Source organism: Sesamum indicum, linkage group LG3, assembly GCF_000512975.1.
Source record: "Sesamum indicum cultivar Zhongzhi No. 13 linkage group LG3, S_indicum_v1.0, whole genome shotgun sequence".
NCBI lineage: Eukaryota > Viridiplantae > Streptophyta > Magnoliopsida > Lamiales > Pedaliaceae > Sesamum > Sesamum indicum.
This window is the reverse complement of record NC_026147.1, coordinates 7,630,901-7,649,786: the sequence shown is the minus strand read 5'-3', so window position 1 is coordinate 7,649,786 and position 18,886 is coordinate 7,630,901. Positions and strand designations below refer to the sequence as shown.

At 35.7% G+C, this 18,886-nt stretch overlaps 1 long non-coding RNA gene across 1 annotated transcript; it reads left to right on the top strand.

Moving 5' to 3' along the window:
- Positions 11,395-13,326, top strand: LOC110011755. The gene is made up of 3 exons (XR_002286836.1): positions 11,395-11,558; positions 12,533-12,640; positions 12,750-13,326. It is a non-coding gene; the product is annotated as an uncharacterized LOC110011755 (long non-coding RNA).

The window sequence follows — 18,886 nt, the reverse complement described above, 5'->3', positions numbered from 1 at the left end:
GTATCGGGGGAGAAATCTCGATGTGGTGTAATAAAACATGTTATTTCTGAAATATATATATGATCCTACTCGAAAATGACGGTCGAATGGGATGTCCTTAACCACCTTGGGACTCGATCACTTTGTACTTTTCGATCGGATCTATGACCTGAAACACGAAAGGTTAGGACGGTCGGGGTCGTCCCCGACGAAGACATTCCGACGCCCAAGTTAGGATATCAAAGATATCTCGAGAATACTAAATGAAAGCTTTTTTCTATAGTAAAATGACATTACCTCTCCACTGTGTAGACCCAACATTTATAAGCTGATTTTAGTCGCGTATGGTAAGTGCATTCATTACGATTTGGTTTTCCATATATAGATCAAACGTCTCCATCGTAATTCGCGCCCGCTGTTTAGGCGGCGAGCTGATCTCCCTTACTCAAGGCATGAAGCCGATCGAACGATTTTCTTCCTTTCTCGAGAAATCCATCATATCTTTTCTCAGAATTACTCTTTTATCCCCAAGTAGGGTCAGATTCGTCTTTTCAACAATCCTACCGTTATCATTAGCCCCCCACTTCGGAATGTGTGATTCATCATACTTGCTAAAATTGAAACATCCTTTCATATTGCACACTCGCTTCGAACCAAGCGACGCTACGTGTAGGGCTAATATATCCACTTCGAGCATCGCGCTAGCACTTTTCTTTCATCGAGTGTCCTCCTTCCTCTAGGTTTTCCCCTCCTGCTTTCTATATGTAGGGCCTCTATTCAAATAGCAGTACTTTTGCTGCTTTCTTCTAAGGGTCGCCTCCTCTTTCTCTTGGCCTCGACTTCTACCGTTCGACCTCGTTTACTGCAATCCAGGTACAATGTCTTCCTCTTCTAATACCCATTCCGGTTCTACATCTGCTACTTCTCCTCGTTTAGTTGCACCTCGTGCTCTCCCTGAGGGTCCTTTTAGGGTTAGATCTCGTCGTAGGCCTCGTAGAAATGATAATGAGGAACTTGAATCTGAGGAAAGTCCTACTTATGCTATGTTTCAATCTATTCTAGACCGTAATCCTTGGGCTGGCATAGTTAGTATAGTAAAGCAGCCGATACATAAAATAAAGGAAAAGTATTTTATTCCTCACAGTTATGAAGTAGTTATTCCCAGATCATTCGATAGAACGCACCGACCTCCCAAAGGTTTTTGTGCCTTTTTCTCTTCACCATTTCGATGCGGGGCTACATCTTCCTTTGGCCCAAAGTGTGGCCCAAATTCTTACCAAGTTAAAGCAATGTCCAATGCAGCTCTCTCCTAACTCCATCCGCCAAATCACCCTCTTTATCATAATCACGAGAGTTCATCGTTTTGAACCGAACTTTGACAACTTTTGGTCTTTGTACTCGTTCACTACTTCGACACGATCTGCGGATAGCGGATCTTTTTATTTATCAGCCCACAAAGATTGTAGGTTCCTCGATCCTCTTACCTCTAACATTGGTCCATGGAAAAAGAAGTTTGTATTCATCCGACCTCCTCCTGGTCGCGAGTGGCCTTTTATACTCGATTGGGCTGTAGAAAAGCCTAAACCTACTATTGAGGGAGGGGGGCTGGAAGGAGATCAGATTAACAACCTTACTTCCTTTGGGTATGATCCGAAGTGAATTCTGGTAGAAGAAATCCTTTGGCTCGCACATCTCACTCCAGCACCCCTCCGAGTTGAGGAATCTCTAGGTTGACCTATTGTTCTGTTTTCGCGTTCCCTTATTCATCGATGGTCAATAACTATGTTCTCTTTTCTTGCAGACGATATGGTTACCCAGGCCTGCCTCACTCAACACATTCGTGCCGCTCAAGCGAGGGCTGCTGCGGCCCAAGTCGATCCACTTCCGGTCGCTCCTCCTTCGGTTGCTTCGACCCAGCCGGAACCAGGGCATTCAGTTGCCCCGATGAGCAACATTCCCCAGGATAGGGCATTAATCGAGGTGGGGAGTGAAGAAACTCGATCTCGTGGTTTGGCAAGGGGTGGATCACCAATTGGGAAGTTATCTCCTGCTCGCTCGCATGCAGGTGAATCCAGCCTGGGCGATCTGGCAGATCGCAAAAGGAGGAAAAGTAACAGTCCATCATGACCAATCACAGGAAGCCGGTCTTAACCTTTTCGAGGCGATCTACGGATGCATGTAGCTCATGATGAAGAGATTTGAAACATGGAACGTTTTAGTGAGGTCGTAGAGTGTTGGAAGAAGGCTCGTGAAGATTTGCGTTCTCCTCATCATCTACCCGCCCAACTGGAGGGTGAAAAATTGATTCCAGATTGGAGAGTTTCTCCAAATATTAGAGGTTTGAACACCCAATCAGGTCAGGACTCTTGGGAATTTTATAATGCCAGCTGTCTTCCAAGGGACCAGGCTGCCTTACTGCAAACATCATTCATCCGTCTCGAGGAACATGCTTCCCACTCTTTAATTCAGGTTAGGTCCTCTACATTTTAAGTTCTTACTCTCTATTTGTCCGTGATTTTCTCATTTGGCTATCTTCAGGCTGCCAATTTTGTTCGTGCGCTTTCTCTGCGATGTGCGGGGTTCCGAAGGAACCAGACCGTAGCCGAACGCAGGAGTCATGACCTTCTAGCCAAGAGGGTGGAATTCTCATCAAGGGCGCAAAATCTGGAAACCCAACTAGCATCTCTAGAAGCAAGGAACAAGGAGTTAGAAGAAAAGATGGACTTGGAGATTTCTCAGGCTATGAATGCGGGGAAAGAGATTGGCTTTTCTGCTGGACATGCTGTCGGAAAAATTACAGGTGCTATTGAGGGTCGTGAAGATTTCTTGAAGTCCGAAGATTTTGCAGGTCGGATTCGCGAGGCTCGTTACTAGGGAGCTCGCGATTTTATGAAGGCGCATGCTTTCAAGTATGCTTTGGAAATCAAGACTCCCGATTATTTGATGCAAGGTTCCGATCGGTGTAAGGCTCAACTGACTACATTGAATGGATTTGCCCCCGACTTCGACACCTCGAGAGGATCCTGGCCTTGGTGGTGACCTTCAACCTTTCCTTGATGAGGACGTTTCCCACACAGAAGAAGATGAATTTGCTACTCTATTGGATGAGATTGAGGATAACTAATATTCTGTGTATATGAATCTCGATCGTTAACTTGTGTATGGAGATTTTTGCTATAGCTCTTTTTTGATGGATGTCATGCGTTTTTGCTTTCGATCATATCTGAATCCTTGACTTGCCTTTTTCTGATCCCAAGGCCTTGATATGTTCGGGAGTCTTTTTCAGATCATAAATAATAGATCTTTTCCAGATCGCGAAATTTTACCCACTCATATAGATGGGTCTTTTTCAGATCGTTAAAACTTGACATCAGATAATTTATTGAGCACTAAAGGGATCTTTTGCAGATTTGTTTGGTCAAAAATTGCATGGCAAGGATCCTTTTCAAATCGCTTTATAAAATTCATCTAGCTAGGAAGGATCTTTTTCAGATCGCTTTATTGATCGGATCTTTTTCAGATCGCTTCTATTCGTATACATTGATCTTTCTCAGATAGGTGTTATTTGAGCCTTTTTCAGGCATACATTTAAGCGTAAAATTTCCTAAGGTTCTGTATATTCCACGGTCGTTGCAGGTGTTTGCCATTTGTGTCCTGGAGTTTGTACATTCCTTGTTTCTTTATCTTGACCACTTTGTATGGCCCTTCCCATCCAGGGTCTAGTTTTCCCACATGCTTGGAAACTTCAACCCTTTTCATAACAAGGTAACCTACTTGTAGTTCTCTCTTTTGCAACTTTTTGTTGCTATTCCTCATCATTAATCCTTTGTGGTGGAGCATCTTTACGTATGCCTTCTTCCTCTTCTCATCCACTGTGATGAGGTTGAAGGTTCTTGCTTCGCCATTGGTCCCGGGGTCGTAGGTTGCTACCCCTTGCGTTTCCTCGCCTATTTCTGCAGGAATGATAGCTCCAGAACCATAAATTAGGCAAAAAGGGCTCTCACTTGTAGCGGACCTTGGAGTGGTTCGATAGGCCCACAAAACTCCCGATAGCTCCTCATCCCAAGATTTCTTTGATTTTAATTGGGGCTTCAAGTGTTGGAGTATGATCCGGTTCGTTACTTCTATCTACCCGTTCTCTTGGGGATAACCGGCCGCTTTGATGTTTTGCTGAACCTTTAGTTCTTTCAACTAAGCTGTTATTTGTTTTCCCTGCAATTGCATCCCATTGTCTGATATCAAAATCCTTCGGATTCCAAATATGCAAATAATATTCTTCCAGATGAAGTCAATGATTGCTTTTTCAGATATTTTTGCGACCGCTTCAGCCTCTATCCACTTGGAGAAGTATTCGACCGCAACCACAATGAATTTTTTCTGAGCTTTTCCTGGGGGAAAGAGACCTAGAATGTCGATCCCCCACTGATCGAATGGGCAAGTGACCTTGATTGGTTGCATAGGGGCTCTGGGTGCGTGTATCTGGGAAGCATACTTTTGGCAGCTTTCACATCTTTGTACGAACTCTTTTGTATCCCTCAGCACAGTGGGCCAGAAGTATCCTTGTCTCGTCAATTTTTGTGCTAACGACCTTGCACCTGAGTGATTGCCACAACTACCTTCATGGACTTCCCTCATCACATACTTAGCTTGATCGTCGTCCAAGCACTTCAAGAGTGGTCCTTCAATGGATCTCTTATACAGTTGAGATCCAATTAAGGTAAACCTGGTAACTCTAAATTTTAGTTTCCTTGCTTGGGTCGCATTTCCTGGTAGCGTTCCGTCCTGTAGGTATTTCGTAATTTCGTCTTTCCATGGACAGGGGGCCTCGACCTTATTGACTTCGTCTCCTACTAAGATTGCGGGCTAATATTTTATTATAACCGTTACTTTCCGATTCTTAATTCCTGTCAAAGGGGCCCCAAACTTTGATAGTGAATCTGCCCTATCATTTTCACCCCTTGGAATTTGTTGGATCGAGCATTTTCTGAATCTTTGCATTAGCGATTTCGCTCTATTGCGATACATCATCATGGTTGTCTTCCTTCGATCTACATTGCTACTAAGTGCAAATCTGTACATACTTCCAATGCTCTAGCTCCTGCCTCGTGGGCCAACTCCAACCCCATGATTAGAGCTTCGTATTTGGCATTGTTGTTTGTGGTCGAGAACGAGAGCTTTGCAGCGATCTCTATCTCTACCCTTTCCGGTCCTTGGATCATAATCCCTGCTCCACCGTTACTTGCTTTTCTTGATCCGTCCACGTGTAACATCCAAGTGTTTTGTTCTGGTGTCGATTCTCCAGACAACTCCATCACAAAGTCAGCTATGACTTGCGCTTTCTCGGCGATTCTGGCTTGATAATCGATGTCATATTCTCCCAACTCAATCGATCAATTGACAAGCCTTCCTGACACTCAGGTCAAGAAAGTATACTCTTGAGGGGTTGATTGGTAAGTACGACGACCTTGTAGGACTGGAAGTACGGTCGCAACTTCCGAGCCGCAACTACGAGTGCCAACACCAGCTTTTCTGTCGATGTGTATCGTTTCTCTACTCCTTGCAGCATCTTACTAACGTAATATACTGGGTTCTGTTTTCTTTTGTCTTCTCTTACTAGTACGGAGCTAACTGCATTTTCTGAGACAACCAGGTATAGGTACAATGTATCCCCTGCCTTTGGGTTCGCTAACAATGGTGGCGTTCTGAAATATTTCTTAAGTTCTTGGAATGCTTGTTCGCATTCCTCGGTCGACTTAAATTCCTTAGCTTTTCTCAGTATTTTAAAGAAATGTAAATTTCTATCTGCGGATCTAGAAATAAAACGATTTAGAGATGCGATCTTACCAGTTAGCTTTTGAACATCCTTTACTGAGGCAGGTGATTTCAGCTGCAAAATTGCTTCGAATTTTTCGGGGTTAGCCTTGATCCCGCGACCTCACCATGTACCACAGAAATTTACCTCCACCGACTCCGAACGTGCATCTACTTGGGTTATGCTTCATCCCGTACTCTCTTATGATGGTGAAGGAAACGTCAATTCTTGGAAGTGGATATGGATCTTTAGGACATGCTTTATTGAAGTCGGTGAAATCGGTGCACATCCTCCATTTTTCAGAAGACTTCGGGACGACTACCACATTGGATAACCAATCTGTGTACTGGACCTCTAAAATGTATCTTGCCTTTAACAATTAATAATCTAATTTTTTTCGATGCCAAATGTCCTTTTCTTTTGTTGTACGTGTCGCACTGATGGGTCAACGTTTAAGCGATGCACCTGACTTATCCCTTTGAAATCTGACAGGTCCCAAGCAAACATGTCCAAATTGCTACGGAGGAATGCGATCATATTCGTTTCCAAATCTCTAGCCATCCTCAACCAAATTTTGGTCATTCTTGACGATCCCCTCTTACCAGCTCTATTTCCTTATGCTTATCGATTGGTTCGATCCGTTCAACTTCCCTTTCTACTTTCCGGCTTTCCCATTGCTCGCTCGGTTCTTCGATCTTCCTTCTTTTGTATGCTTCGCCCTTTTTCAGGGACAGATTATAGCACCTTCTCGCTTCCGCTTGATCGCATGACACTTCCCCTATTCCATTTGGTGTCGGGAACTTCATCTTTAAGTGATAGGTAGAGACTATAGCCCTAAAAAAGTTAAATTCAGGCCTACCTAATATAACGTTATAAGCAAATGGGGTGTCCACGACAAGGAACTTTGCCATAAGAGTTTTTCTCCTCGGCTCTTCGCCAATGGATACTGGCAGGTCGATCGTTCCTAGCGATTCCACTTCACTTCCTCCAAAGCCGACTAGAGGAGTCTTTACGGGTGCTAACTTAACATTGTCCAATCCCATCTTGGACAGTACTTCCTTTAGTATGATGTCAGCCGAGCTTCCATTGTCTATTAGTACCTTGTGTACTGCGAAATTAGCTATGTCCAATTTTATGACCATCAGGTTGTTATCCGATTCGATCTTGTCGCTTGCATCATGAGTACTGAAAACGATCTCCTGCTCCTAGGCTTTCATGACTTGCCTATCCCTCATAGACCAGCAACCTCTCTCAAGTCTTTTCTATGACCTCCTTGATTGTTCCGCCTCGGTGCCTCCTGCAATCGTCTGTATAATGCCTTTCAGAGGTGCATTCTCTCTGGTTCTCTGATTCCGAGTGTTCCCATTCTCTCTTTCCTGCCTTCTCTCTTGGCTCCTGGACCTGCTTCAATTATTTCTTTCATGGGGGTTTTCAACAACCTGATTTTTAAAGTATCCTTGTCGAGTCGCTCGATCTCATCCTTGAGCTGATAACATTCCCCTGTGTCGTGGCTCCTCTCACGATGGAATCTAAGTATTTGTTGGAGTTCATCTTGGCCGGAGGGAATCTTGTGTGTTTTGGCCACTTTAAAACATCGGTCTTCTCAACCAACATCAGCGTTTTCGCTCTCGTCATATTCAAATGGGGGTAATTATGATATCTTTGTTGGTATGCTAGCTCCTTGCTTTTGTCGTGTCGTGGTCGTCGGTTCGTTCGATCTGCCCCACTGTTGTGATGCCTCAGCTCTCTTCCACGATCCGAATCGATTCTCCACTCGCCATATTTCATGGCGTTCATTTCTTCTTCGTCTATGTACTTCTAGGCCACGCTCATGAGCTGCTCTACATCTGTTGGAGGATCCCTCGCCAATGCTGATGCAAATGGTCCCTTTCTCAGCCCATGAATGAGGATGCTGACCATCATGTCAATCCTCAAATCCTGCACCTCCAACGTCTCGCTATTGAATCTGCCCATGAAACTCTTCAGAGTTTCATTGTCGCGCTAGCGGATAGTAAACAAATGGGTCGCAGATCGCTTATGTTTCCATTTGCTCGCAAAGTGGAAAGTGAATTTCTGAATCAGTTGCTCGTGCAACTCTATGCTCCCGGGTGGCAAATTGGTAAACCACTCCTCCGCCTTTCCTGCCAAAGTAGTGACAATAATTTCGAGTTAATAGGGTCGGATTGTCTATAAAGATTCATTATCAGGTCAAAGGCGGCCAAGTGCTCTTGCGGGTCCCTGGTTCCGTCGTATTTTGGCAAGTCTGGCATTCTGAAATTTGGATTCATGACTTCGGTCAGGATTTGATTACTGAAAGGTGAATTCCTGTGTTGAGACACCAGCTCCCCGCGTCTCTTCAGCTCATCAATTTGTTTGCCCAACACCGCAATTTGCTTGGATACGCCTTTGACCTCCGCTCTGGGAATAGCAGGTTCTCTAAAATGGCTTCGGTCTCTGCTACTCGATCCAACCTCCGAGGGCATGCGTCGACCTCGGTCTGCGCTCTTTTTACTTGTCCCTTCCGAGGGTCATTCCAATTCTTTACCCCCAAATAGCTTCCTTTTAGTGGCCTCCTTTTCAATCGGCGTAGTAGTTCTCCGTTCGTATGCCACGATCGCGATTCTTTCGGCTACCTCCATCATCTGTTGCAGTTCTACCCTGGTTAATTGGATAGTTCATTATGTGCTTCCCAAATTCACATCGGCGACTGGAATGTTTTCTCCTGTGTTTTCTTCCATGCTTCTGTATATTATATAGTTTTGTTTCCCACAGACTGCGCCAAACTGATCCTACTCGAAAATGACGATCGAATGGGATGTCCTTAACCACCTTGGGTCTCGATCACTTTGTACTTTTCGATCAGATCTATGACCTGAAACACGAAAGGTTAGGACAGTCGAGGTCGTCCCCGACGAAGACACTCCGACGCCCAAGTTAGGATTTCAAAGATATCTCGAGAATACTGAATAGAAGCTTTTTTCCGTAGTAAAATGACATTACCTCTCCACTGTGTAGACCCAGCATTTATAAGCTGATTTTAGTCGCATATGGTAAGTGCGTTCATTACGATCTGGTTTTCCATTTCCTGCTGTTTAGGCGGCAAGCTGATCTCCCTAACTCAAGGCATCAACCCGATTGAACGATTTTCTTCCTTTCCCAAGAAATCCATCATATCTTTTCTCAGAATAACTCTTTTATCCGCGAGTAGGGTCAGATTCATCTTTTCAACAATCCTACCGTTATCAATATAAATATATATATATGTGTGTGTGTGAAATAATTGTGATTTGATGACCATATTTTATTGCATGAACTTATGTTCGAGATTTTGTCATCAAGTTTATAAGAGGAATTAAATAGAGGATTATTTGTTTTCTTCGTCTGTATTTTTTAAATTGAAATTATTGATATATTTAATCAATAGTCGACTCATGATGTGTAGCTTTTTTCTTTCTTGATCCAAGTGTCTTAAAAGAGTTAGAAAAAGTTGTTTAGGCCGAGCAAGTTGTTTTAGTGACATCTCTATGTGAGGGGGAGGTTTTTTCCGACTCCTAAATATATTCAAATTAATATTCATCACACATATGGTGTTGCATCTTCTATTCTAATTAAATTTTTTTTTAATCAATATATACATCTTTTATTCTAATATATACAAGCGATTACATTATCTATTTTTTTTAAAAAATAGTTTTATACACGTGGGTACTAATATGGATAAAAATCGAATCATACAACTAATTTCGAATTTTAAATTTTTTTTGACAATAAGGTATAATTTATTGATTAATTACCCAATAAAATTTGTTCAAATAATAAGATTGAGACTAGTGCCGATTTTAAACAAGATTTATATTAACATCTGTTATTTGTAAATAAATAAAAGAAAATAGATATTGGGAAAATTTTCCAATTTGGAAAAAAAGATGACGCATTTTTGGATCTCAAGGAAAAAATCTATACACTTGCTTTTACAAAAGGATCATAATTTTCAACCTAAAAAGTTGTCGATTTGATTACTACGAATGTGCATATAACTATTTTGATCGTAATTTCTTTTTCTCATTTAAATGTAGTATTGAGTTATTAAATTAATTTTTGAATCACTACAAGAAAACAGGGTATCAGAGACGGATTTAGAGACCAAAATTTTTTTTATAATAAATTATTAATAATTTTTATTTTAGAGATGGATTTAGATACGGATATATAACTTCGCTAAAATATGTTATAATCCATCTCTATACTCGTCTCTGATACTATGAAATGATTGCTTAAAAGTTTGGGATGGCTGGCACTTAATGTTCTTGGTTATTTCTGTCTGTATTTACGTAGCTAATTTTTTCTTTAATTTAGCCACAGAAATTTCCATCTCTGATGTTGTAAATGGAAATTTTTTTATTTATGAAAATATTAAAACACAAAAATAAGAATGATTTTTATTTATGAAAATAATAATTAAGTTGTAATTATATGACATGATAATATATATATATATATATATTTGTATAATTATACTGTATTATTTAATTATAATTAATTACAATAAAATTAAAAGAAAACTTTTTATTAATTTTTATTATTTTAGTAAAAAACACACATTCCTCTTAATGTTTTTTCTCACCAGCGAAGATTTTGAGCTCGACTCGAGCTCAAAAAATTCGAACTCGAGTCGAGTTCAATTGTCTCTATTCATAAGCTCGCGTGCTTTTCTATTTTTTATATACTTTGCTTTTTTATTTTTTTATATATTTCATTTTATATCTAATATTTGATCAATTTTATAATCAAAATTGATCATATATTATAATTATTAATCAATATCATACATTTTATTTGGATATTAATAGTGATGGTTGAATAATTTTAATTATTATTTTTTAATATATATATAATGTGATAAAAAAAATTTAATCAATGATTACGATATCTTAAAATTTAATTACTCGATTCAACACCAAATTTAAATATATATATATATATGTATATAGATATAAGACCGTGTCCATTAGATCATATCGAGCAGTTTGATTTAAAATCACATGGCTTGATTCTACGATACACGGACTTGAATGATTATTCTTATGTTTTGAGTATGATATCTTGACATCCGTATATCCAATAAGTCTAAAACTTTATCAAATGTATTTTTCTGTAAGTATGATCATATCTAACGGTCTGATTTGAATTTTGATGGTTCGATTAACCTATGTTGTTCAACAATGTAATATGATAGTTAAATCAATGTAATACTAACATTTATAAATATATAAATTTACTACAGATTGTGAACATATATTAATCTCAGCTATAAAATATTTTTATATATTGCAAAAAATTGATATTTTATATAACTTTAAATTGTCCAGTATGATTTTTATTATTACAAACACACTGAATCGAATCAAATAGAAAAATCAAATTTTTTTATTAATTATATATACTATATATGTTATATATTATATGTTACATAGTTATATTTAAATTATATAAAGAAACTAATATATTTAATATTTATTTAATTTATATAAATTATATCAATATATATATATATATGGAGAATTGCATAATTTTAAGTCATGAACCTCTCTCTTTCTCTCCTATTAACCCAACCTCAACTACCCCTCCTCTAACCCTCTCTCTCTCATGGCATCTCCTCTAACTCTCTCTCTCACGGCCGAAGAAGAAAAGAAAGAAGAAAGCAATCTCTAACTGTCTCCCTCGCTGTGGCTCCGATGCCTTCGACACAGCTTTTTTCCGACGTCAGGTAATTTTTCTTCGTTGTAATTTTTTTTATGATTTGTAAAAGAAATTTGAATGGTTTGAAGGTATTTGTTAAAATGCCTTATTGAACACCTCTACGTTCTTCTAATCAGAATATTCATTTTTTTCCTGAAATGTATTGAAAAACGAACGATTTGGTTGATTCACAACTCTGCCTTGGGCCGTGATAGCATATTTGTATTGGTTTTAAGAAATCTAAGCTAGGTTCTTTTTTTATTCATGTATCAGTATTTTTGTATGTGACTTTGTTTCTGTAGTCTATCGTCTGTGGTCAGTGTTGATTTGCTTGCTTGGACTTTACATTTGTGTTGGGTCGGCTATTTTATGTTTTTATTCTTTTTATTTATTTTTCCAGTTATGCTTATACCAGCTAGAAATGCATTCGAGGTGGATTTAATTTTGTGATAAGTCGGGATCTTGTGTAGATAACTATAGGAAAAAGATTGTACACAAACATTTGTGGATTTTATTGAGCTTTTTCCTCATTATTTGAAAATGTTAAAAGTTTTAGTCGACCAAAAATGAGATTTTTTCCCTTAGCTTTGCAAACATAGGGCGTTATGTTCTATATTTAGTCCTATGACTTACAGTTAAGAGGAAATTGTAATTATCTGTTATTTTTTAAAGGGACAATTTTATTGAACAATATAAGAATGGTGGTATATCTAAAATTGCTAAAAATTGCAGAATAATGAACATTGACCGTAGTTGGATGTGGAAACGCTTGGATGATAATGGGTTTCTTTTAGATGAATTCATAACAAGGGTTGATCAGGAGTTCTTGAACTTTGCCTTTACTAAGCCACGATTTCTGAATAATGGACAAATCAAATGTCCATGCTCTAAATGCGGAAACACATGATTTTTGAATCCCGGTGTTGCGCATTTACACATAGTAAAAAAATAGATTTACGCAATTTATTGACATGAGAATTAATATTGTTTTATAAACTATAGGAAAAAGAACTTGGTAGAGAAGTGACTGATCTTGAGTTATTTTCAAGATGCCATAGAAAGAACAAAGGAATTGGGGAGCTCATCAACAACAAATCCAAAAGAATTAGTGTAAGTATAATTTGTCATTGGATTTAAATATTGGTTAGTATATATGTTGAGAAATTTTGTTAGACTTTTATTACATAAATGTTCCTTTGTATCTAATGTACTCGCACAGGATGAATACCTTGCAAAAACCGGGTTGTACTGATGTTTTTTCACATTCTTCATTCGATATCTCAACTTGGTATGATATCACTGGAGGTCCTTCTAATGGACGCTTATATGGATTTGGATGTAGCTCCTCTTGTACAAGTTCAAGTTAAGTCAGTTCTACTCTTAATGCATCTGACCAGAAGATTAATGAGTTAACAAAAGTTATGGAGGACATGCGCTCTAATGCTGCAAAAATGGAAGAAGAATTTTCAAGACGAGAAGAAGAAAATAGAAAATTACTTAAAATTGCTCTTGAAGAAGCTAGAAACTGGGAGGAAGAGGCTCGAAAGAGGGAGGCAGACCTACAAGAATTAGTTCGAAAATTACTTCAAGATGTGGGATACACAAACCATCAATTTGCTGGTGGGTCTGGACAGCAGGAGCAACAACATTCCAGGAAAGATAATTAGTTTATTTTTTCTGTTGGTTGTTTATGACTTAGTTTATATTAGTTTTGTTGTATTATGAGTATCTTTTTTGTTAATATTTATTGTTCTTATTTGGAAACTTCAGATTTTGGTATTGATTGAATGTATTTGATGGTATGATGACCAAGATATTAATTTGGGTACATAAATTAAAAAATCTACCGAAAAAAAACCAAAAAAAATTAAAGACGGAAAATTTTGAAAGTTTAAAGGCTAAATCAGAGACAGAAATTTGTAAGGTTTTCGAGACGGATTAGAGACGTAAAATTTTCTGCGTTTCAGAGACGAAATTAACAAACAAATACTTTACCTTAAGAGACAGAAGGTCTTTTTTTATCGACGGAATCAAAGAAGGATTGCCTACGGAAATCAGAGACGGATTACACTTAAACTTTCTTCTTGTTTGTCGACAGAATCAGCGACGGAAATGTTCGGTCTCAAAATTAGAGACGGAATATTCCGTCGCTAATAATTTAGCCACGGACTGCGACGACAGATTTTTTCATCGCTAATTTGTTATAAAGACGGAAATCCTAGTTTCAGAGACCAAAATTTGTTATTTTTACTTATGTTATCCCATTTTAAATGAGTTGGGAATTTTAGATGTGTCGAAAGAGATAAGTTTTTATTTTTTTGTCCTTAAACATCTATGTTAGATATATGATTTGTTGGCATATGAATATGTATGCAGAAATTGCAATTTTTGTTCTGTAAGTATGGGATGACATGTACAAATTCATTTTGATAATTTTATCTTGAAATTTTAAAAATTCGAACATTGAGGACAAAATGACTAGAAATAATATACATCGCATCCTGTCTACCCTAGAAAAAGTGAAATCTTTGTGAGTTCACGAAAGGTGGGATTGGTACGTAGGAATGGAATAAGAAGGGAATGCACATTTCCAAGTTCATTCCCACATTTTGATTGGTGTGTTAGAAGTTAGGGAATACTTATTCCCTTATATTAGGGATTAGTCATCCCCCGTACATGATATTAGCTATTCCCCAGCATGTAGGGAATGAATGTTTTTTTTCTTTTTTTCTTGTATTAATTTAATTTTTAATTTTAATTATTATTAAATTTGTGTGTTTTTTGTATCACAATCCCCTTTTCTGAGTTTTGGTGTAGTTATACATAAATTTTCTATAATTTGAAAAACTATATCTAGTACGTCTAACAAATAGATCATTCCGTTAGTTAAAATTCACTGAATTTATTGATATTAATAAAAAATTTGAATGAAAATTGATATTTACTCTCGATTGACTTATTATAGGTAAAACATTTTTTCCAACCATTTTAACGGTGAAAATATATCTCCACACATTCATTAACGTGCGGAGATGTATGAGGATAATTTGGTCATAAAAATATCTATTAACCTGTAAGAAATTGATAATAAGATTGAGACCAGTAACGATTTTAAACAAGATTTATATTAATATCTGTTATTTGTAAATAAATAAAAGAAAATAGATATTCACAAAGTTTTTGAATTCGGAAAAAAAGATGATGCATTTTTGGATCTCAAGGAAAAAATCTATACACTTGCTTTTACAAAAGGATCATAATTTTCAACCTAAAAAGTTGTCGACTTGAGTACTACGAATGTGGATATAACTATTTCTATAGTAATTTCTTTTTCTCATTTAAACGTAATATTGAGTTATTAAATTAGTTTTTGAATCACTACAAGAAAGCAGGGTATCAGAGATTTAGAGACCGCAATTTTTTATGATAAATTATTAATAATTTTTATTTTAGAGATGGATTTTGAGACGGATATATAATTTCGCTAAAATATGTTATAATCGTCTCTTGATCCATCTCTGATACTATTAAATGATTGCTTAAAAAATTGGGATGGTTGGAACTTAATTTTGTTCGTTATTTCCCTCTGTGTTTCTGTAGCTAATGTTTTCTTTAATTTAGCCATGGAAATATCCGTCTCTAACGTTGTAAATGGAAATTTTTTTATTTATGAAAATATTAAAATGCAAAATGAGAATATTTTTTATTTATGAAAATAATAATTAAGCTGTAATTATAAGACATGATAATATATATATATATATGTATAATTATAATGTATTATTTAATTTTAATTAATTACAATAAAACCAAAAGTAAACTTTTTATTAATTTTTTAATTTTAATAAAAACACACATTCCTCTTAATGTTTTTTCTCACCAGCGAAGATTTTGAGCTCAACTTGAGCCCAAGTCGAGCTCAATCGTGTCTTTTCATAAGCTCGCGAGCTTTTTCTATTTTTTATATATATATTATTTTTGAATTTTTTATATATTTCATTTTATATTTAATCTTTGATCAATTTTATAATCAAAATTGACCATATATTATATTTATTAATCAATATCATACATTTTATTTTGGATAATAATAGTGATGGTTGAATAATTTTAATTATTATTTTGTTATATATATAATGAGATCAAAAAATTTAATCAATAATTACGATATCTTAAAATTTGGTTACTTGATTCACACCAAATTTAAATATATATATATATATATATAAGACCGTGTCCATTAGATTCATATTGGACGGTTTGATTTAAAATCACATGACCTGATTCTGCGATACACCGACTTGAATGATTATTCTTATGTTTTGAGTACGATATCTCGACATTTGTATATCCAATAAGTCTAAAACTTTACCAAGTGTATTTTTCTGTAAGTATGATCATATCTAACGGTCTTATTTGAATTTTGATGGTCCGATTGACCTATGTTCAACAATATAAGATGATAGTTAAATCAATATAATACTAACATTTATAAATATATAAATTTACTACAGATTGTGAACATTCTCTGCTATAAAATATTTTTATGTATTTCATTTGTATTATTAAATAATTGATATTTTGTATAACTTATTGTATTAATATTCTAAATATATTATATATTATATGTAACATATTTATATTTAAATTATATAAAGAAACTAATATATTTAATATTTATTTAATTTATATGAATTATATAAATATATATATATATATATATTAAATATGTTATAATCATCTCTTGATCCGTCTCTGATGGTTGGAACTTAATTTTCTTGGTTATTTCCCTCTGTGTTTCTGTAGCTAATGTTTTCTTTAATTTAGCCACGGAAATTTCCGTCTCTGACGTTGTAAATGGAAATTTTTTTATTTATGAAAATATTAAAATGCAAAATGAGAATATTTTTTATTTATGAAAATAATAATTAAGCTGTAATTATAAGACATGATAATATATATATATATATGTATAATTATAATGTATTATTTAATTTTAATTAATTACAAAAGTAAACTTTTTATTATTTTTTTTAATTTTAATAAAAACACACATTCCTCAACTGGAGCCCAAGTCGAGCTCAATTGTGTCTTTTCATAAGCTCGCGAGGTTTTTCTATTTTTTATTTTTTATATATATATTATTTTTGAATTTTTTATATATTTCATTTTATATTTAATATTTGATCAATTTTATAATCAAAATTGACCATATATTATATTTATTAATCAATATCATACATTTTATTTTGGATAATAATAGTGATGGTTGAATGATTTTAATTATTATTTTGTTATATATTTAATGAGATCAAAAAATTTAATCAATAATTACGATATCTTAATATTTGGTTACTTGATTCACACCAAATTTAAATATATATATATATAAGACCGTGTCCATTAGATTCATATTGGACGGTTTGATATAAAATCACATGGCCTGATTCTACGATACACCGACTTGAATGATTATTCTTATATTCTGAGTACGATATCTTGACATCCGTATATCCAATAAGTCTAAAACTTTACCAAGTGTATTTTTTTATAAGTATGATCATATCTAACGGTCTGATTTGAATTTTGATGGTCTGATTAACTTATGTTGTTCAATAATGTAAGATGATAGTTAAATCAATGTAATACTTTCATTTATAAATATATAAATTTACTATAGATTGTGAACATATATTAATCTCAGCTATAAAATATTTTTATATATTTCAATTGCATTATTTCAATAATTGATATTTTATATAACTTTAAACTATTCAATATGATTTTTTTATTACAGACTCACTAAATCGAATCACATTGAAAAGTCGAATTTATATATATATTTTTTAATTTTGTTAATTATATATTCTATGTATATTATATATTATATGTAACATATTTATATTTAAATGGAAAAATTTCACTTTTGGTCCCACTAGATAGGGCCATTCTCACTTTTGGTCCCACGCTTTACGTGTTCAACACTTGCAGTCCCAAAACCCTAAATTTTTAACACCTTTAGTCCCACTCCGTTAAAAACTGACGAAAATGGCACGTGACTGTCACGTGCCGTTAGTCAGTTGGTATGGTCCATGTTGGTCAACTGGTAAGTCATTTCAGACGAAGGCAAAATACGTTCTTCTCCCCTTTCCCCAAATCCAGAAAATATAATCCCTAATCCCCCAAATGCCTTTTTCCCAAATCCACCAAAAAATCATCCCAGTTTTTGGAGCAATGAGTGGCGGAAGGAAGATGAGCTTGAGCCACCAAGCTCTCGTCGATTTTCCAGACCCTAAGTACGAGAAATACGGTTAGTAAACTTGCAAACTCTTTTTACGATTTCAATGATATCCTAATCCAACTGAAGCTGTGTCATTTGGGAACAAGGCTGCGGGGAATATAATTAAAATAATTTCGAAGTCTTACGAGAAATATGTTGTTGTGTGTTGTTTTTGATACATTTTGTGGTCCCCTGATGTTATTGTTTTCGATTTTTTAGGACAAATGGGTTTGTTTTTGTCCATATGTTGTTGTGTGTGTTGTTTTTTAGACATATTTTTTGTCCCCTGATGTTATTGTTTTTGGTTTATGAGAATAAAGGCATGTGGTCCATGCATTTGTTTCCCAGAATAAAGGCATGTTGTTGTGTGTGTAAAGTTGCTTTATGTTTCTGAGGATGATAAATTATTGTGTTAGTTGTGTATTGTGGTCCCTTTTTCTGATGCATGCTCTTTTGTTTTTCTTTTCTTTTTATATTTTTCAGGGAATGAACTTTTTATCACTATCATTATGTATCATGGGGGTTCAATTATTCATAGCCCTAAACCTGAATATGTGGGTGGGATTAAAAGTAAGTTTGACTTTGTGGATGTATTTAATGTTACTGTGGAGTACTTGAACAAACTTGCTGAGATGTTGGATTACATTGGGCCTAAACAATTTTACAGACTACATTTGAACAAATTTACACAACTCAAGTATCAAACTAATATTGTCAAATTTACTGAAGCATACAATCCAAAAAACAGAACTTTTACGTTGTATCTGGAGTGCGTAGAAACCCCAAATAGTCAGCTTGGTTCCTCAAACCCTAATGTTGAACCACAAATGTAAATAAATGTCCAAAAAGAGAAGGGGGTAGTAGTGGAGGATGGGAATGATTCTGAATTGAATGAAGTTTAATGGGATGAGGTTTGCAGACTAGTGGATATGTATGCAGATGATAATGAGGGGGAGGGTACTGGGCAGGTGATGATGATGAGATTGGGGTAAGTGATGATAATGATGGGGTAAGTGCAGGGAAAGGGGATGATGAGAGTGATAGTTTAGAGAACTCTGAGTATGATGGGTAGGGTG